The sequence below is a fragment of the Camelus ferus genome, chromosome 25 (assembly GCF_009834535.1).
Source record: "Camelus ferus isolate YT-003-E chromosome 25, BCGSAC_Cfer_1.0, whole genome shotgun sequence".
NCBI classification, from domain to species: domain Eukaryota; kingdom Metazoa; phylum Chordata; class Mammalia; order Artiodactyla; family Camelidae; genus Camelus; species Camelus ferus.
The window spans coordinates 17,421,830-17,443,021 of NC_045720.1; the positions used below are offsets into that span (position 1 = coordinate 17,421,830).

At 44.5% G+C, this 21,192-nt stretch overlaps 1 protein-coding gene and 1 long non-coding RNA gene across 3 annotated transcripts in view; both read left to right on the forward strand.

Annotated features, from left to right (window-relative positions):
* Positions 1-21,192, forward strand: part of EXT1 (exostosin glycosyltransferase 1) — a 258,787-nt gene that overhangs the window by 107,453 nt on the left and 130,142 nt on the right. The gene's annotated exons all lie outside the window — the stretch shown is intronic.
* On the forward strand, positions 116-18,804 carry LOC116659832. The gene is made up of 3 exons (XR_004315194.1): positions 116-126; positions 14,843-14,848; positions 18,340-18,804. It is a non-coding gene; the product is annotated as an uncharacterized LOC116659832 (long non-coding RNA).

Here is a 21,192-nt window from a genome sequence, read left to right on the forward strand (position 1 = left end):
GTTGTTATTGAAGTACTTACATGAGAGCAAGGACCTCACACTGGTTGTCAGGGGAGAGCACTGCCCTGTCTTTGGATGGCCACGTGTCTGGCTCTGAGTTGGACCAGCAGGAGTTTGTGCTCTTCTGTCCGCAGGGACCGGCTTGGTGTTTGGCATCAGGAGGCAGGAGCTGCTTTCCTTGCCTGCTCTGCAGGTGCTGCTTTTCCTGCTGCCACCTCTGCGGGAACTGCTCCTTACTCTGCAGGGCATGAAGGAGCAGCTGGGGTGGCGGGGAGGGCAGCCCTGGGCCTGCACAGGTGTCCTCCCTCTGTCTGGTCAGTCTTCCTTCTCTCACTTCCTAGCATCGCTTCCTAGCCACTTCCCCACCTTCCCTGATGCGCTGTGCGTATCCCCGGAGAGCAGTGCTTCTGTCCGCGTGGTCTGAGTATCCTTTGCAGCAGAGCCACCCGAGATCATTGTTAAACCTGCAGGCTCCAGGCTGTCCCCCAGACCTCCTGAATCAGAATAACTGGGGCTGCTCCCAGCCATCTGCACTGACTGATAAGCTCTCTATGCCAGCCTGTATACATGCTACATTCTGAGAATCCCTTGCTCAGAAGATGTGAAGTAGCTAATGTTGGTTGTAGGTTTATTCTGTGACCCTGCCAAGTGTTTTCCATGCACGAACCACATGAGCTCGATTCTCATCATCTGCTTGTCTTATCAGTGGGTAAACTGAGGCATAGAGGATCTCAGCAATTTGCTCAAATACCGATTAAAGAGCCAGTTCCTGAACCCAGACCCCGGGCTCTTGTCCTCCCCTCTTTCTCTCAGCCCCTCTTACGTAAGTGATTTCTAGGAAGGCATCTCCTTAGTTTCAAAGGAGGACTCGGTGACCTCCTGTTATATACAAGGTAACAAGTGAAACATGGACTATTTTTAAATGGAGCTTTAATTTACATTAAAGCCTGGGATTTAGCTCAGCTCTTGACTTCAGTGTCCACCCTAAGTTATTTTAAGGAATGTTCCCTTTTGTTCACAAAGGTAAATCAGACCTTGTTGGGTGGCCCCGCTTGTCTTGTAAACCTTTACCCGCTGTGCGCCTGCGTGTGCCAGGAGGTTGTGCTGGTCTGTGCCGGCGCCTGGGAGGCTTTCTGCCGATAGGCTGGCACCTGTGCGGGTTGGACGCCACGTGCGCACTGAACGTCACGTGCACGTTGGACGCCACGTGCACGTTGGGCGCCACGGTTCTCCCTCAGCCCCCTGACCGTCCGTCTGCTTCCTGGGAGGCTGTGCGGAGAGACGGAGAATCTGGGGTTTTCCCCCTGTCTGGAGGTCGCTGAAGGTATTTGTTTTTTTCTTCTTAGTGATTCCAGGTTAGTTAGTGTCTGAGGAAAAGTTGGCCATCAGAATAGGACCAGCCCAAGCAGGCTTGAAGATAAAAATCAATCATTCCATTCATACTACTTTTGTACTGCAGACTTCTGTTGCTTCCAACTCCGGGGAGGAATTTGCTAAAGAAACGACCTCCCACATCACTTAAGGTGGAGAGAGATTTTCAATATGTATTGACTTGAAGTTTGTTAGAGAATATTATTTCGAATAGGATAGGTGGGGAGAGGTTGCGACTAATATTTTATGCTTTCATCTCAGGTTCTGAAAACCTTTCAAAAGGTGCTCTTTGTGCATTTCTGAAAGCAGTTTTCTTGGTTTTAACTCTGAGTTGTGATCACGTTGGAAATCCAAAGCCTAATCTTCATGAAAAAGGAATTTTAAAATATGATGGTCTTTCACACTAAACATTTGCAAGTTTGGTTGGTTTGTGGCAACTTCAAGATTTACAGCTAATTGTTCCATTAACTACTTGCCCAATGTTTCCACATTGTGGGGATGCATTTTACCAGCTGTTGAAAAGAACTTGTGACGTTTTCTGGCCAGTTTCCAGAAAACAAACCTGTGACCAATGTAGAATTTTCTGAAACTCGTATCTCTTGGTTCATTTGAGTGTCCTCTGTGCTGAAGTGTTGGGGCTTGAACGCACAATACTGGAGAGATGTGATCACAAAGAGACTATACTTCCACTGTGTTCTGGATGAATGGGCTTCTGTCTTTTGTCCTGAAGTTAGTCATTCTCTGTAAAGGGAAGTTAATAAGAGGCATTTCTGAGGTGGGACAGGGACACCAAAAAGTTTGAATTTTGTAGAAAAGAGGAGTGCAGGGCACGGAGAAAGACCCATTTCTAGGCAGAAAGAGGAGGCTTTGAGCAAAACGTGTGTGTGTGTGTGTGTGTGTGTGTGTGTGTGTGTGTGTACACATGTACATGTGCACGTACCTAATTGGTACCTAATTGTAGGATTCATTTGAGGCATCACAGAAAGAACCTTTTATTCCTGGAGCTGGTGTGGTATATCAACTCTTGACTGTTAATTGGTTCCTTTTTTTTTTTTTTTTTTTTGTGAAAGAGTTATCAATGCTTCCTTCTCATGTAATTTTTTTTTTAATTGAAGTATAGTTCTTTTACAATTTGTTGGTTTCTGGTGTATAGCATAATGATTCAGTTATACATTATATATATATTCTTTTTCATATTATTTTTGATTATAGATTACTACAAGTTATTGAATATAGTTTTCTGTGCTATACAGAAGGACATTGTTTTCTATTCTGTGTATAGTAGTTTGTATCTGCTAATCTCAAACTCCTAATTTATCCCTCCTGCCTCCCTTTCCCCTTTGGTAACCATAAATTTGTTTTCTGTGTCTGATTCTGTTTTGTAAATAAGTTCATTTATGTCTTTTTTAATGATCTTTTTCTTTTTCTTTCTGGCTTACTTCACTTAGCATGATGATCTCTAGATCCATCCATGTTGTTGCAAGTGGCATTATTTATTTTTTTTTTATGGCTGAGTATATTACATTGTGTATGTATACCACAGCTTCTTTATCCAGGCATCTGTTGATGGACATTTAGGTTGCTTCCGTGTCTTGGCTATTATAAATAGTGCTGCTATGAGCACTGGGGTGTGTATATCTTGTTGAATTGGAGTTTTCTCCAGATATATGTCCAGGAGTGGGATTGCTGGATCTTATGGTAGATCTTAATTTATTTCTTTTTTATTTTCACTCAGAGTACTTCGGGTTACAAAGAGTCATAAAGTGTTTAGTACCTCTCTTAAAGGAATAGTGTAACACAGGAGTCACCACTATCCTTCAGCAACAAGACAGGTGTATGGTAGGCTTCTGGAAAAGAAGAAATCCACGTTCCAAAACTGCGGAAGTTGTGACACGGTGTCGAATTCTGTTGTTCAGGTTGAGGAAGAATAGGCTGATTCCAATATAACTTATTCCAATATTACAGGAAAGTGATTTGTGAGTTGACTCTAACATTTGAGATTTGTTTCAATCATAAAAATGACAAATTAGCCAAAGAGCCAGCAATTGATGTCATCTCATGTTACATAAATTTTGACTTAAATGAAACAAATGTAATCAATGTGGCTACACCCCCATCACTTCCTCTTTACACAGTTTATAAAGTTAGAAAAAGTAGCTCACATGAACAGAGTTTATTTCTTTAATTTTTCAGCTGAAGTTTTTCTTACATTTTGCTTCGAATGACCTCTTAATTTTTTCACCCATTTCCTTGAAGGCATAGAATCCGTTTATTCGTAGAGCCTCTGGAATGTGTAGTTGTGTAGACGTAGTTGTAATGTGCTTTTCCTTCATGCTATTTTGATGTACCAGAAACACTTTCTACTCCTTGGGTCCCATTTGTAGAGCTCTCCACGAAGAGAGAAATCTGCAGATATTGTACTGTGCCCGTGATCAATGTCAGGAAGTCTTCCTAATTTAGGGGCTGACTTACAAGGTGTTAACAGCAAGATCGGTGCCTTCTAGAGGCCATCTCCCTGGTATCATGGAGCAGGCGACTGAAAGGGCACCTGTGGGCACAGGAAAAGAGGGTGTGGAGAGAGCATGTCTTTGAGAGCATCTCCAGCCGCCGCCGCCCACTGCCTTATTTTTCCCGGTTACCACTTGCTTATTGTTTGTTTTTCCCGTTAGAATGTGGGCTCCATAAAAGTAGGGTAGTTCTCAAATTTGTGAATTAATCTACCCCTGGCACCTTGACCAGTGCCTGGCACAGAATGGTGGTTTAGTTACCGCATAGTGAAGTGACTTTTTGAGTTTTCCATTTCTCAACTACATACTCTCTGAAAATCATAATGGGAGGGGAGCCAGAGAAGACAGACAGACCCTGTATACAGGATAAGGCAAGGCAGATCAATTCAGAGTATGAAGAACAGGCAGGATATGTCATCATGACTAAGACTACTCTGCTTTCATGTTGTTAGCTCTGGAAAATAACGCAGCTCTTTGTGTAGCTTCTTGCAGTAAACACACACATACCTTAAATCGTTAGATTCTCCTAAAAGGTCCTATTAAAATGATGTTCATTGTTTTTAATGGCTGTAATGTTTGTAGTAGAACTGCCTGTATTTTTATTTTTTAGGGAAAGGGAGGGTGTTACGAGTACCAGGAGGTGGTTAGAACACGCTTGCATCATGGCATCTGCTACTACTTTGCATGTTGACGTTTGGAGTTTTCTGATATTTTTCATTGTAGTAGTTAAGGCTGGTAGCCATTACTCCTCCTCCACTCTGACTGGTGTCACTTATGTGGAGAAGAGAACAGACAGGCCTTGTTAGCTGCCTTCAAGGAGACTAGAAATCTTGTTTGATGGGGGGAGAACTGGGAGAAGTGGTGTCTTAAAAGTGTTTTATTGGCCTTGTTGAAGTGTCAAGAACATTTAAGTCAAGAGCAGGAGAATGGTGCTGATCGGGAGCAAATTTAAATTTGTTTTTCATCATGTGAGAAGCATCATTAATTTTGAACGAGGCGTTAGGCAGAACTCTAAAATGGCCCCCAAGATTTTGACACCCTGGTATACATGTATCTTACCCTGGCTATCTAATCAAACTTTAGGGAAGGTGCTGCTCTGAAAAGATTGTTGCAGATGTAGTTAAGGTCCTAACTAGCCAACCTTAAGATAGGAAAATTATCCTGAGTGGATCTGACCTAATCAGAGGAGCCCTTAAAAAGGGACTGGACATTTCCTCAAGATAAGAGCCAAGCCTCGACGAGGATGCAATCTGAGGGAGCTTCTCCTTTGCTGGTTTTGAAGATAGGGGGTGGGCAGTGTGGGGGATGTGGCCATCATTTCAGACGGCCTGGCCGTCAGTGGCTGGAAGTGGCCCCAGACTGATGGCCAGTGAAGAAATGAGGACCTCAGCCCTGTAACCACAAGGAACTGAATTCTGCCGCAGCCATTTGTGCTTGGAAGAAGAGCCCAGGTTCCTGATGAGAATGTCGCCCGACTGACACCTGGTGAGACCCTGAGCAGAGAAAACACAGGCCATGGCAAAACTTCTGACCTGCAGAACTGTGTGCTAATAATAATAAATTGGGGTTCTTTTAAGCTGCCATGTTTCTGGTAATTGATTACAGCGGCAATAGAAAACTAACACGGAGGGAAATCTCATTCAGATTAAATCTGAAAAAAATCAAAAAAGAAACTAAACTTTTTTAAATGAAATGCAGTTTGCTTTTTGAAGGAAAGTACTTCTTTTCAGTACGAGTTGCCAGCAAACACAGCCAGTGGGATCAGGCTCAGGGCTGTTGCCTCACTCCTTTGGGTCCTGGCTAAGTAAATAGATAAAAAGTTTTTGTAATTAGTAATCAACTGTTTATAAATTAATGGGTAGCTCCAAAGTACGAGCGGAAACCTAAAATAGTTTCTGCCAAGAGTTTTTATCTATTCTTGGAATAGCCTTATTTATGCATTGTAATTTGCTTAGCAATCCTTTCTTCGTAGACAGGGCAGAGATTAGTGTCAGCCCTCCTCCTGCCTTGAATACTGTAGTTTCTGAATTAGTAGAGCTGGAATTCATAGTCTGAGAAAAATAAATTAAGAAAGCACGTAAAATCCAGGGCTGCTAGCTTCACGTAAAGAGGGAGCCTTTGATGAGGATTGCGATGCCCACAGACGTTTTTCTATGAAGGCAGATTTTAAAGTGGGTTTGCGTAAGTGAGGTCTCTCCTGAGACGCGAGGGAAGCATCTTTATGCAATAGGCTGGAGAAGTGCCGTCAGTAAGCTCAGGAAAGTGGCCCCTTTGAAAGGACGCAGATGCAATGGTGGGCTGGCTTTGGCGTGAATAACAGCGCAGTCAGGAAAGCAGACGCTGGCTCCCTCGGCCGGCCGCCGGTGCACACGCCGCATGGGGCTGCCCTCCCAGTGGGAGTGTGTGTTTGTCCTGCCGGCTGGGGACTGCGGTTTGGCCTCATTGTTTACAAGAGACAAGACAGCAGCCTCTGTCCTCCAACTGCTGCGAAAACAGTGTCAGAAAACCAGAGCGAAGTTTCCACTCAGGAGCTCACCCTGGAAAAAAACTTGCCGAACAAACCAACCTTCCTTAATGAAAGGCCGTCTGGGTGAGCACGCAGACCAGCGGGCCAGAACCCGAGGACAGGAAGCGCGTCATGGGAATCGTTGTTGTTGAGCAGACTTCCCAGTGGGATTTCCATGGACTGCGCTGGCACCGGGCCCAGCGGTGAATCGAGGAAGCTGGGAAGCAGTGTGGACGGTCTGTAATGGAATCGTAGTGACGGATTCACGTGCGGCTTGGGTGGAGAATCCCCCTCTCTGAATGTCTCCCCCAGAGTGAAGCAGGGGCTCAGGGTCTGGCTGGGGGGATTCACCGTATCCCAGGAACCCGGCTGGGTTCTCAGTGAGACGCTGGTGGAAGAAGCCCGCTGTCCCCACTTTGGTGGATCTGGCGCTTTCCTGGGGGAGCTAGGAAATACTGATTATTTTAAGTTGGAATTTATCACTAGAAATTTTGCTGTGATACAGAAGAAACTGACCGGGTAACAGTGATCCAAAAAAGTGCTGGCAGTGGGCAGTGGGGATAGCACGGTGACACTACAATGTGGAGATCAGGGAAGGCTTCTTAGAGGAGATGGCACGGAAGCTAGTCAGGAATTCAGGATGAATCAGCCCATAGTTAAGGGAAGAATATTCCTGCTGGGGGAAACATGTGCTCAGCCTGAGTCAGGAGGGAGCTTCGTGTAGTCATGGACCCCCAAGGAAGCTCGTGTGGCCCAGACAGTGATCAGCAGGCAGGTGTCACCTGATGGGGATGGAGAGGTAGGCTGGGCTTCTCTGCACAAGGTCTTAAGTGTAAGGTTGCAGGGAAGCCATGGAAAGTTACACAACAGCGGATGTGTACGTGCCCTGTTGTGCATTTAAAAAATCTCTCTGCTTCCTTTTATGAAGAAGGAGAGGAGCAGGGCAGGAAGGCCAGTTTGGTGGCAGTTCAGGAGAGCAACGATGGGGCTGTGAATTGGGAAGTGACAGCAGAGGTGACCGAGGAGGATGGATTGGAGCAGTCCTTTGGAGGAAGACTCAGCAGGACTTGGGAGGGGACAGCATGCTGAGAGGAGGAAGAGGTGAGGGGGAAAGGTCAGGGTGACCCCAGCACCCCCACCCCCCCTTTCTCCTTTGCCCAGCCCTTTTCCTCTGTATCACCATCGTGGGAGAAAATGAGACCGGGCTTGTGAGACAGTTGCTGTGATGAGTTAGGGCCAGGATCCAGCAATCTAGAATTCTGCGCAGAGCGCTTGGAAGCCTCTGGACGTTGACACGGAGTGTTGGCCCACTGTGAATTAATAACAGAGCCAAGCTATCTTAGACGGGAAACCAGTTATTTCCACCACGGGGGTCTCTTCATTACAGCTTTGCTGCCTTGTACCTGGTATCTCCAAGCTTCACACTAAAGACTTTGGTCCCAGTGCCTCGCTGAAAACACCTGTGTTAACCCATAGCGGTCTGGGAGAACTATGGGGAAGCGGACATATAATGAAATGATTTAGTTAAATGGTAATTAATCTTCTAGTTTTGTATGTCACTCACTAAAGGCACAGTGGTCCAAATAAATGCTGTTTTGTATGTATGTTTCCCCGCAGTGCTGTGTTCTCTTACAGAGCTTTGCAAAGATGGAAGGAGTCCCTTTATCCATGCAAAGGTAGAGATTAGGAATCAAAACGCGGAGCGCTTTATGGTGGAGCGTGTGCATTTAGTGTGAACTGTGTGTTGTGTGCTCTAGTTATTAAATGGAGGAGGGGCACTGTCTTTGCCGTGTTCTTGTTACTCCTTTTTTCGGTATCTGTCTACCACCATGATACCCTGGGGGCTTCTAAAGGCTAGAGTACGTTTTTCTCTTTTTTATGTTCTTCAGGCATCAGAATCAATTCTAGAATTTTCACTACCTGCCTTACCATGACTGGCCCCCATTATTACAAAAATGTGCCACAGTAATGAACAGTGAAGACAAATAAATGGCAAATGGGTGCCCATGGAGACTAAATGGTCCTGTTTCCTTTTTGACCCAACATAGTAACGTCCTCCTCTTGGAGCCAGGACCGGGGGGGCTGTAGCATGAGATGGGGGAAAAGTCATGTCTCTTGGAGTCATTTCCACAGGGCCTGTGCTGAGCTCTGCTGGTTACTAGCAACAGAACCAAGCACAAGTAACCCGTCAGCTCCGCTCTTCTGTTTCTTTGCGTGGAACATGCTAATAACAACGTAGATCCTGCCTCCATTGCAGATAGGAGTGAAAAATCAAAGGCGAGGGAAAATCAGACCTGTGGTCAGTTGCACATCACTCTGTCACCATCTGTGGATGTTAGTGTTATTTCTGGACCAGTCATGGGAGTGTGGGTAGACCCCCCCCACCCCAAGACTAAACCCAGCCTTTCCGTGGTCTTTTTATTTGGTGGCTATCAGTGCTTTCAAACAAGTACCACTGGGTCAAAACTAAAAGTGTGAATCATGCAGCTCCAACACATTTGAAGAAAGATAAACCTCTCTGGGATGTCCTGCATATGTCATCCAGAGGAGGCGATCTCTCCCCACTCCACCCTGCCGCATCCTCACACAGACACATAACCCAGTCTGGCTTTTTTTCCCCCTCAGTTTAGATAAATTGTGACTTTTTTTTTAGAGAGAAAATTTCAGATAAGAAATTTTCACATAGTTAAATGCGACCTCTAGTTCCTTTTTGTGTCCTAGTATTTGTATAAAATTCCAAAGGGGTGATGTCGTGGCTGAAGGAAGCTGAGGGACAGGGCATGGGGAAAAGTCATTAGCTCATTACTCGGTTTTTATTTTGTAACCACTTAGAATAAGTATATGTGTAAAATGTGCGCATGATGACGTGGTTTTAGTTGGAGCCAGATGTGGTCGTTCAGAAATAAGTAAGCAAAGGGTTGCCAGAGATTGACACGTCACTGGGCGTCCTGTATTGTTGTTACTGATCTGACAAGGCTGCCCATGAAGTGAGGTGTGAAATACCTGACCCTTTCGTCGCAGGGAGGCTCCTGCACTTCCCGGGACAGAGTGGAGACTGGGCTTTTCTTCCACGGCCTTCATCCAAACAGATGCTCCATTAAAGATCCTAGATCCTGAGTTAAGGCAGCTTCACTGTTAGTTACTGTAGTCAGGAATTCTTCTCCTTGAGAAGAGACCATATCTCAGCTCTACCTGTTTCCTCATTAATTCTTTAGTTAAATGCCTGGGTTACGTATAGCTCCCCTTTAGGGAGCTTAGTTTGTTGAAGAAAGAAAAGCAAGTGACTAGCTTCACTGTCCGGGTCCTTAAACTTGTATTCTTTGTGGCGTACCTCCCAGGCCACTGGGCCTGAATGCTGAGCACGAGATGTTTACCTGGATCTCAGATCCTCTCGCCTGATTCTCCATATGACCACAGCCAAGCAGACCCAAACCCAACTGAAGTGTTTCGTTTCATGCCAGGACTATTCTGCCCTTTCTACCGTCTGTGTTCCTTGCCCTTTTCACATGTGTTCTTTGTATCAGGTTTACAGACTTAAAATGGCTTGTGGTCTACTGTGAGCCCCACATCATCTTTACTTCTCAGATTAACTAGCTCATTCTAACTTCATCCGAGCATCAGGCAGCTGCTTTTCCTGCTAGCACTTTCTTTTGCTACTCTGCCATACATACCACCTGGTGTGTCCCCACTGAGGGGCACTTGGGTATTTGATAAACTGTATGAAAAATCTCAGGATTAAGAGTCCTCTTAAACCTGAGTGTACTAGGTAACGCTGGGTTCCCTGGGTGATCAGTTCCAAAAGATTCTGCTCATAGCATCCAGGGATGCAAACACTAGGAGCTCAGTGTCTCGGGCCCCTCTTCCTTCAGGGTTCAGGCCTGGGATGCCTGACAGCACCTTCTTTGCTGTCACTCCTCAGCTCATCTCAGAGGGTCCTAATCCCTCTGTCCCTACCTCCTCCAGGATCTCCATCAGCTCTCTCTTCCTGCTGTACTATTTTAGGATTAAGTCTCCCGTTTAAGTTTGTTAAACAAACTTACTTAAACTTCCACTGAAGTATAAACTTACATAAAGTGCCAAATCCTAAGCGTCCAACCTTAAGAAACTGTGTGCGTGTCTACACCCATGGGATTACTACTAGGTCAAATACAGAACGTTTCCAGCAGCCTGAAATATCCCTCGTGTGTTCTCTGGAAGTACCTTCTCTTGCCTGTTTGCCTGCTTGTTTGCACTCTTCAGTTAGATTTCTTTTAACTCGGCATTGCTTCTGTGAGATTCATCCATGAGGTTGTGTGTCTCCCTCTGGTTCACCCCTTGTTCTTGCGGAGCAGTATTCGTTGTAGGAATATGCCACAGAGTGTTCGCCCACACCGCTAGGGATGAGCATTCTGGTTGTGTCTGGCTTGGGGCTATTTATGAATAAAGCTTTTATAAACATTTTTATGTGTATCTTCTGGTGCAGACTCTTATGTGTGTTGGCTGTGTGGCCACAAGAGGAATAGTAGTAGGTTATTCATCTGAGATTTTTCAGTCGGGGGAGACTGACTTTTATATTGAGAAGTATGCTGCATAGTAAACCTTATGGGGTATGTTTTTCCATAAGTTGAAAAATAGATCTCATACAGGTCTGAATACTTTTTTGTTTGGGACTCCGGGAGAAACTATTTCTCCAAGTTACCAATGTCATTTTAAACATGAATTCAGGTGTGTGTGTGTGTGTGTGTTAACTCTGAACCCCCTTCTTCAGGCTCATGTTACTATTTCCTATATCAGTCTTTTCTCAGCAGATTATTTCTGAAAAGTAGTAACATGTGGGTTCAGGATCAACACTGTCAGAGTCTTTCTTGTAAAATTACTCCTGGCTTGACATCGAACTACAGATGACAAGTTTGCCAAATTGTATGAGATAAAACTCAAACTAAAGTGAAGAGGTTAATTTTTCAGGTGCATGTGTTGGGGCAGCAAGCATTTATGGAGCACTATGTGAAGCCATCACTCTGTCAAGTACCATAAAATATTGCCATTATTTGCAAAGGGCTGATAGTTTGGTGGTGGGGGGCAGAAAAGAAAACCAGTGTTTTCAGTGTCCTTTAAATATTGCTTTGCATGTTAGAGGGGAGGGCGGGAGGACCTGGGGGGTGGAAGAGGGTGGGAACATGGGTGCATGGATGTAGGGCACCTGAGTCAGACTGAGACTCATAGAGGGCTTCCTAGAGGAGTAGATTTTGAAGGGAGAGAAAAATTTAGATATTTGGGGAGATAAGGTAGCGTCAAGGGCTGGTATTCTAGGCAAAGGGACCAAACAGCCTATTTAAAGGAATGGAGACATGGAACAGTGTTATCTCTCTAGTAGCCAATTTAAGGGATAAAACATGTTTGCTGGTGACGGTACTATTGCTGTCTGCATTTTTGGAATGACTTTCAGAGCTAATTTTCAAACAGTACCAGGAAATCACTCCTGATACTTTAGAACTCTGACCCAAGTGGTATTCCACAGCTGGAAACTCAACACATTTGTCTCCTGAACACTCTCGGCTCATTCCAAAGAAGTACGGTCTGTCTTCAGAAGGTTTAAGACTTCTCACTACTGAGAACATTGAAAAGGTTGTGTGTGCCCCAGAAATCAATTCCAAAAGGCCAGTTGTGTGCAAATAGCACTTACAATTGGAGTAAGTCTCTAACTTCCTAAGGTTGAGGTTCAGTTTATTAAAGACTTGGCTTTCAACCAAGTTTCTATTTTAGAGATTTGATGTCAAAATTGGACTGTTTTACGTGAGAGCCAGTGGATGTGCCTTATACCAAGTCCAAGTGCTTTTGGAGGAAGAATGCTATTCCTGTAATGTCATCACTAGCCCTGGATTTGGTGAAACTGGCCTGTAGACCATAGGAACAGGGTCATCTGGGAGAGAGCATCAGGGAGCAAAAGCCAAGTCCAGGTGATGATGGTCTGTGAGGTCAGCCGCACTGGGGTCACAGAAAGGCAGGTCCGTAAAGCTGTGGAGCTGATGGTGAAAGATGGGGGAGGACCCATCAGAATAGAACAAGAGAAGAAGGATCGGGAAGGCAGGAGGTGGAATCTGGAGAGTCAGAGAAGCTGGCTCAGCTCAGACAACAAGTGCTCTGCCTCTAGCTGAGTATTCTGAGTTGGCCTTTTCTTAGTTCGTTAACTCCTATGACATGTGAGCAAAAATAAACCAGAAGCCTTCCTTGTGTCAATATAGATTGGATCTGTGCTTTCTCATGTATTTAGTTAATCAACCCTAGTTATTTTTAAGGATGAGAATAGTTTTATGGCTGAGGGAGCTGTGAGGGAATTGGAAGAAGAATCCACTTTTTATCTTAGGTAAAGACCGTATTTAATGAGGGATTAACAATGGGGGCTGGTCTACACTGGTCTAAATTGGGTTTACATCTTTGTTTCCACTGCTCCAACAGTTCACAAGAGTTGTTATCTTTACTTTGGCTTAAACAGAACCACATATACCACATGCTTTTGGGTAATTAGGTTCCCAAATCAGTTTTTGCTCAAATCTTTTTTTTTTCCCCAGATATCTTTATAGACTTTACTGTTTAAGGTATAAAGGCCTTTCAAGTACTAAAATATGAAACTAGCATAACAACTGTTGATTTGCAAGGAGCCGTAAACACGTGCGGGGATGCAGATCCTGACGGTGGCCAGAGTTTTCATCTGTTTGTCCCCACACATCACATATCCTCATACAGTTTTGGTTAGAACCACACTGAGGATCAACCAGTGTCCCCTGAGCCAACGTAGCAGTTGCAGTGGGAGGGGAGGGACTTAATGGTGATTCCCCTGCTCCTGTCATTTTAGCTTGTATCTTGTAAGGCTGGCTGTCAGTTTCAGGAGGATGTCCACATGGAATCAAGGAGGAGAGTCCAGAGAGACTCCACACTTCAGTGCAGAAGCACTGGCACTTAATTTCTCACGAAAATAAAATGCTTTGCAGTGGTTCTACAAGTTCTATCACCACTGCCACATAGTCTGAAATATTGTTTCCGCCTTAAGGCAGCATCCAAACAGGTCTGTTCTTTGTTTTCAGAATCTTTCTTTGGCTTCTAGTGAAACGCAAGAAAACTATTGAGGAAAAGTTACTCGTGTTTGATTTTGCGTACACGTGTGTGCGGTGAGGGAGTATGCTTCCCCGCCCCCCTAGAAAGGGAGAAAGGCACTTAGAGCATAATGAAGTTGCCCTCCTGGTACCTCGTCACCTCTTCCTACCACCTGAGCGAGAGTGGTTTCATATATTCTCTTCCAGCAATTGACCTTCCTGCGTCCACCTGTGACTCACTAATTTTATTTGTGTCCGGCACCCTTGCCACAATTTTGCTTTCCAAGAGGAAAACCGTAAATATTCCTCCACAACGTTTATTGCTGTGCAGAATAAATGGGCAGCGGTTATAAAGTGTTGCATAGGGCACAATGGGTTCTTCAGCTGCTCTCTGGAAATCCAGGAGCCTCTACCGGTGCCAAGCTTGGTTTCACTTTTCTGTCGTCCAAGTAGTCCTCTGTTATGAATGGTCCTCTTGGTGATCCTGAACACATTGGCACAGACCTCAAGAATGTCTTTTGGGGGGAGAAATCAAGAAAGGGGGTAGCATTTGCAAAAAGAGTCAAACCCGGATGATTGTGAGGCATCGGTCATTTACGGGCCACCGTTCATTCGGTGGGTTTTCTAGGGGAAGAGGAGGGAAGCTGCACACTCTCCCCCTCCGCATCCCTGATGTTAATCTGAGTGGCCTCTTTATATCCTTGCTTAAGTGCCTTGGTTAAGTCATTAATAATCATGAAGAGTTTATAAACTCTGGATTTAATCTTCATTAATATCGAAAACTCAAAGAGTAATGTGCTTTGAATAGAAATAGACTGTTTCTCTAATTGATCCTCAAAGCTACCTTTCTCACCTTCAGTTTCTGCGGTCGCCTTCACTCCAAGAAGGGAGTGCCGTGGCATGATTTGGATCAGGGACCGTGCCTCGGTAACTGTTTTGTGACTTGGGGCCCCTGCTGAGTTTTATGGGTTGGCCAGAGCTGATCACACCATTTCCACTCCAGGAATGCGCCCCAGTTAGGCAGGCTTTGGGAGCAGAGGAGGTGGAGTCGTATGGTGGCAAGGGTGGAGGAGATGCGTTTTCCTGTGAATTTCTTTAGGGAGTGAAGTGGTTCGGTTTGAAATAAATGCAGATGGTGGCAGGCCGCTCCCTTTCCAAACAAGGCAAGTTAAGGTCATTCCGCTGTCTCGGGAGCTGAGGCTAGCCTGCGCAGGTGAGAGGCAAGCGGGACGGCCCCCTGGGGGAGCCGGGACTAGGGCAGACCAGCTGCCTGCAGTGGTTCCCCTGGAGGGAATGGGTTCAGGAAAAGACGTCCCAGGTGGAGGACCCTCTGTGAACCCAGAACAGCACTAGGTGATCCCTCAAGATTCCTCGTCCTTCCTTCTGAGAATCTGGTGAGAGAAGCCTTCCCACCTTTATCTTTTCAGGTGGAAAAACTGAGAAAACCCAGGATTGCCCTGCTCTAAGTAACAGAACGTGGCAGAATTGGAGCCCTGGGTCTTCAAGGATAATCCCGAGCGTGCCCCTCTCATATGTGCTCTCAGTTCAGTTAAACTGGACTTGCAAGGAATTTTCTGTCCACCTCAGTCAGGTTTGTAGTGGCTCCATCATGATGCCAGCACCCAGATGGTCAAGAACTTTAGCTGGATCACTGTTTCCTAGAGTGTGGTCCATGGACCACAGGCCTCAGCATCCCTGCTGAAAATGCTGATCTCTGGGCCCAGCCTCAGACCAAACAGATCTGCAGATCTGAGGGTGGGGCCCAGGTAGGAGCTCTCTGGGAATTTCTCTGGTGCCCCAAATTTGAGAGCTATGGCATGTAACCTCTCCATAGAGCTCCAGTATAAAAATGTCTTAGCGATGGGAATGGCTAAACCAGTATGTCCGCAGGCAGCTCGTTTGTGAATTCTGCCTCAAGAGCGTCTGGTTTTATCTCCTCATTTTATACAAAAGGAGACTGTGGTTGAGAGGGTTTAAGTGATGGTTAAAATTCTCATGGCTTGTCTGTGGTAAAGCTGAGACTAGAACCAGTCCCCCTTCCTCCACACTGTAGCTCGCTGCTTCCAGCCTTTTAAAAATCAGCTCATCAAGGAAACTTGGATCCATTTCAACCCTGTCAGTGACCCTACACTCGACATAAAAGATGAGTCCTGTGAGAACTACCATTCTGATTCACACTCATTTGAATGCTGGAAAAAACGGTTCATTTCTTCAGAGTTCTCTGTAGGAGGTGGAAAGATTCAATAAGCCAGCTAAAAAGGTTTCCATCACACACACACACACACACTCTCTCTCTCTCTCTCTCTCTCTCTCTCTCTCTCTCTGTCTCTCTCTCTGTCTCTCCCCCCCCTCCCTCTCCCTCTCTCTCCCCCTCTCCCTCTCTCTCCCCATCTCTCTCACTCACTCACTCTCTCTCCCCCTCTCCCCCCTCTCCCTCTCTCACCCACCCATACAGCCCAGACCAGTCACAACATGAGGGGTGGGGACTGGCAAGCATTGAGGCAAGATTTTCACGGATTTCTCAGTATTTGGAGGTGATTTCTTAAACTGTCCGTTAAAACAGTTCCATAAAGATTAAGCTGGAATTTCACTATGGCCTCAGAGAGAGGAGAATTTGCATTTCTGGGGTTCCTGTGCATATTTTAACATGAGACATTTTCACTTTATGTCCTAAGGAGGCTCTCCCATGATGGCTGACGTTTTTAGTTTGCAGGGCTGAACACACTGGTTGCCTTACAACACTCGAGAAGCAAAAGGTGGAAGAGATTGCTTTGGAAAACTGTTCAATGAAGTTAAGAAACACGTCTCTGAGGACAGTTTACTTGTTTGTTATTTATGGGTTCTCTTGGGTGGGGGTCCACGGGGAAGAGGCCAAATCCTGCCTGTTGGCATTTTCACTTTGGCTTCCAAATAAAGAGGTTTCTCATAGACAGCTTGGACCCCGCCCACAGCCCTCAGTCATCAATGCGGCTGCTTTGTTTTGTTACCTAATTGTTTCATTTGTAGAAGTTGCATCTTCCCAGTAAGGTTGGTGAACGTTTTTTGGACCAGGTGCTTTTGGCATTTTACTTCTGTCTTTCCACACCATCACAGTATAGAACCTCCTTTTGCTTAATACTTCGGGGCATGAGAAGAGATACATCTTTGTTCTTTCGACATATTATTATTGAGTGCCTTCTGTGCTCAATATCATAGTGATTCTCCATCCAGATGACCCAGCACAGACATATATAGTAGGTAATTTATAGTCAAATATTTATTGCTTTATGTAAGGCAGAGTGAGGAGTGGTTAATTCAGAGCATGCACCTTGGGTGAAGCAGGCTGGAGTTTGAACCCCAGCAATGATTCTTGTATTGTCTTGGGAAATTTGCTTCACACCATTCTGCCTTAGTTTACTCTTCTGTAAATTAATAGTAACTCTCAGTGATGGTGTGAAGATTAACCAGCAGACTGCCCGAGCAGGCAGGCACTCGGTAAGTGACAAGTGCAGTGGCTTATTATTATTATTAGCAAGGACCATAACAGTAGGAGTCATCTCATTCTTGAAGATGTGGTTGTGCTGAATTATCTAAGTGTTCATCTTCTGTGATTTTGACCTTTGGAAGGAACAGCTAGGTATAATTTCTGGGTTTGACCCCCCCCCCCCCAAGTTTGGTTTATTCAGCTCAGATCCGTATTTTATGATGTTTCCATTTTAATCATCTTACCCCAAGTTAACCAAGTAGCAATTTTAAGCATGGAAGTCTGAAGATACCTCCTTTTCTGAAAGGATTTTGTTGTTGATGTTGTTAATTTAAAGACTACTGCTGAAGTTTTTAGCTTGAGGAAAGGGCAGCATTTCCTTGGCTGTTGGCCCAAAAAAGGCGTAGCAACAGGAGCTGGTGCCCGAACAGAAAAGTGGAGTTTGCGAGTGAAGAGTTGATCATCTCGACAGCCCTCCTCCCTCCGATGTTCAGGTGCATTCTGGGAAGGTTAACTGAATTCAAAACACTCACCTTGGCAGGGTCACCTTTAAGTGCCAGGCGCAAAGCTCTAATGAGCTTCCTTTCTCATAATTCTTCTTTTCATGATTTTCTCAGCTGGATTCTTCAAAGGATTATTTGTGAAGACCTTTATGGTGTGTTATGATTTAATCAGATGTAGCTTGAATTTCCCAAGATGTGTTAATTATCTTCGCCACACAAGTGCAACAGAGGAGGCAAAATGTTTTTCATTTGGGCAGGTTGAGGGTTTGTTTAAAATGTACTGAGGGCCATTAGGATCAAATCAAAATATAGTGCATGGTAATTATGCATGAAATAAAAGATTACCCACTGTTTAAGTAGCTAGTTTCCTGATAATATTGCAGTAAAGTCTTGAGAGAAAATTGGTTTCCCGATCACAGTAGAACACCTTATTTAAGGGACAAAGTGAACTGTCTTAGATTGAACAATGAAAAAGAGATGGGGAAAAGAAAAAATAGATTTTATCATCAAAATTAACAGTGGATATTATCCTCAGTCTTAATGAAAAATTGTTTTAATCTTTCCCTTGATCAAAATGGAGACTGATTTGTTTGCATTTAGATAGCAAATGGAGTTGGTATATTTCAAATTTGATTAGAAACAGGAAAGAATATATGTCTCATGTAAGAAAGGAGGGGCATATATTAGCGTTGGTGTTTAAGAGTAGTTGAAGGCCTGGCTTCAGAAAGCAGACAGATCCCGAAGTTGGAATCCAGTCCCCACGCTTACTAGCTGCATAACTTTCTCCAACGTTACTTAACGTCTCTGACCCTCTATTTCTTTATCGGCAAAATGGGGTTGTTAATAGAACACACCTTGTTGTAAAGATTAAATGAGATAATGTATATAAAGCACTTAGCCAGATATATGTACTGTATAGTGGTGATAAATTAATATTAGCTGTTGTTATTAACATGTCAACTGAGGCTGTGGCTGATTAAAAATAGTCTGAATAGCAAGGGGAAAAGTTTGAAACGTCAGAATTCTGAACGTAGGTCATGTATGTCAGGTGGAAATCTGTGTCGGAGCTGGATGCTGCTTTGTGAAACTGATGGTGAGGGTGATAGGACGTTCACAGACGTGCTGAAATGGAGAATTTTCAGTAGCACGCATTGGATCGTTACTTTTTACCTTTCGAAAATTAAATAATGAAATAGACCTGTTCGTGATGATCTGGTGATTCCTGCAAAGCAAAGCAGATGATTTCTGCAAAGGTTTTCCTGCCACAGACACAGGTGAGGAAGACGTAATCTTGGTTATCCCTCCAATAGGAAATTTGGACATTGCCATTTTGTTCCTGGTGGGAGAAGTTTCTAGTTACTCCATGTATCTAAACTAGCTGTGTGAATAGTTAACGTAAGCTTGGGGTTAAAAATTAACTAGTTACAGAAAGTCCTCTTTTTTAATTCTAAAAAAAAAAAAGGACTTGGGGTATTAGAGAAAAAATTCGAGAGATTCACTGAGTAATATTTATCGAGCCAGTTACGTAGCTGGCACCGTGTTGGCGCTTTCAGATTCTATCTGATTTAATCAAGAGTAGCTGGAGGGGAAGAGGAAGAAAAGGATTCTTATTCCATATGTGTTAGAAAACTATCCTTTAAGTTCCAAGGGTTGAATATAGGCTTCTGAGTTGCCTGAGTATCAGTCTGCATGTCCTTGAAGCTATTTAACCAGAGGCTTCTGACCCCACAATGCCAGCATCAATTTTGGTGGTCTTTGGACCTAATTTCCCCTTGTTTTTCATGTGCCCGTTGAAGAGCCAAATGGAGATACTTGGTGCTCTTCTGCCCAGGGAGTCCTTGAGTTGGCACACAGTTTGGTTCCAGGTTGTTAACGGAACAGTAGCAATCAGCCTGGGTGATCGCGAATAGTTCGATGCTGCTGACCGATGCCTAGGACACCCTCCGCAATGGAGTCGTTCTGTACTCAAGACTGAAGAAAAACAGCTCATCATTTAGGCCGTGTTTGATCTTTACCCTCACGTTCCAGAGGATACATATACCTTCCCGTGGACCAGTTGACTCTCACACACCTTATGTCTCTGACATGAAGGAGACTTAAGAGTTAATTATGGTGAAATCATTTATTTCTGACTCCTCCTTTTGCTCCATTCGTTTATCCAGCAGTTAGTTACTGAATGCCCACTGTGTGCCAGGAGACATTCTTCTAGGCATCTGGAATGCACCAGCGAGTAAAACAAAGATTTCTGTGTGGGTGAAATTCCCACCCTTCTTGAACAGAGGTGGCTGGGACTCTTTACGGTGTCCTTGGCCTCCTGTTACTGTGTCTGGGAAGAAGAATTAAATCAGAAGGCAAAGTACTCTACAAATCCTATTTTGATGAACTAACGTCTGTTCCCGCTCCTCCCTCGAACTGCCACACCTGCGCACCTCTCAGGGGGCAGGAGGGGAAGACAGGATAAAATTTACTGCACACGGCAGTGTTTGCTCTGATCATACCGAAGGGCTGTGAACTCAGTCTCCTGGTCTCAGTAATTGGCATTTTCTAGAATCAACTTTGACCATCTCCTTGTGGCCCTCACTGGACAATTCTTCATTTGCTTGGTCCCAGAAGTTCTCCCTTTGCCACAAATGTACAATTATGGTAGTTATTTTCTTCTTTCTTTTTCACGTGCAGTACTGCAGAAGCCAGTGTGACAGCTGACCTCAGGGGATCCTTATAAAAACCGAGCAGCCAAGAATTATAAGCACCTCATTGGAATTCTACTAATTCTGGATTTCAGATCAACTGGGAGGGTTGTCTAGACGGAAGCTTATCTTTGCTTTACATTGCTATCTTCAAAGATAATGTAAATTAAAAGGATAGAGGGGAAATATTTAAAGTATATAAGTAAACAAGTGATAAAAAGCTCTGTAATTCCCCAAAGCAGGTTCTTTGAGAATGCACAATGGTTTGTACTTAAAATTAATATTCCGTGTTTAATAGCTTTCACCAGCTTTAATCAGCATAGCCATTTTATCAAAATTATTGAGACTTTCATCAAATGAACCTGACTCCCCAGGGGTAGGGAGGGGAGGTGGGTTGCATATAATAAAACTAATTTATATTTGCGGATAAACAGCCACACACCTCATACTCTTGGGACTAAGGTAGCTAGCAGTGGCTTAATTTGGTGTGCCACATTTACAGAAGCTACACACGCAGTTTCTGCTTTTCATAGCATAGATTCCTAGAAAGAAGAGTATTCCACATGGATAATGGCTTCCCACAGCCACTGTGTGGCCTGCTGTACCTTCTGCCAGAAGGTGGTGGTTCCTCCAATTCAGGAAGCTGGCCCTCTGATTTTCTGGTAACTGAACGAGGGAGAAAGCAGTGACCAAAACTGACAAATGGGCCTATATAAATGGACAGAATTTGAGGCAACGGAAAGAAGAGATGATTCCCTTGCTGGTTTTTTCCCTTCTGCACTGATCATTCCTGATTAATATCTGAGACCTCACTAGGACAGATTTTGCATCACTAACTCATGGATGGTCCAGAGTAGGAAATGCATAGTTCACCCAGGAGAGTTGGGAGATCACTAAGACCCTTTTCAGCTGTGGGATCTGCAGTTCTGTGCACAACCACCACAAAGGGAAGAGTTGTGTAGACACCATGTTTCAAGGCAGTGGCAGCTCAGCCTGCCACGTAAGGGCACTAGTCCAGGCGCATCTTGTTGTAACGGTCCTGCAGTTTCTCTTGGTTACCCTCCTGACAAAGATCTATCTGTCCA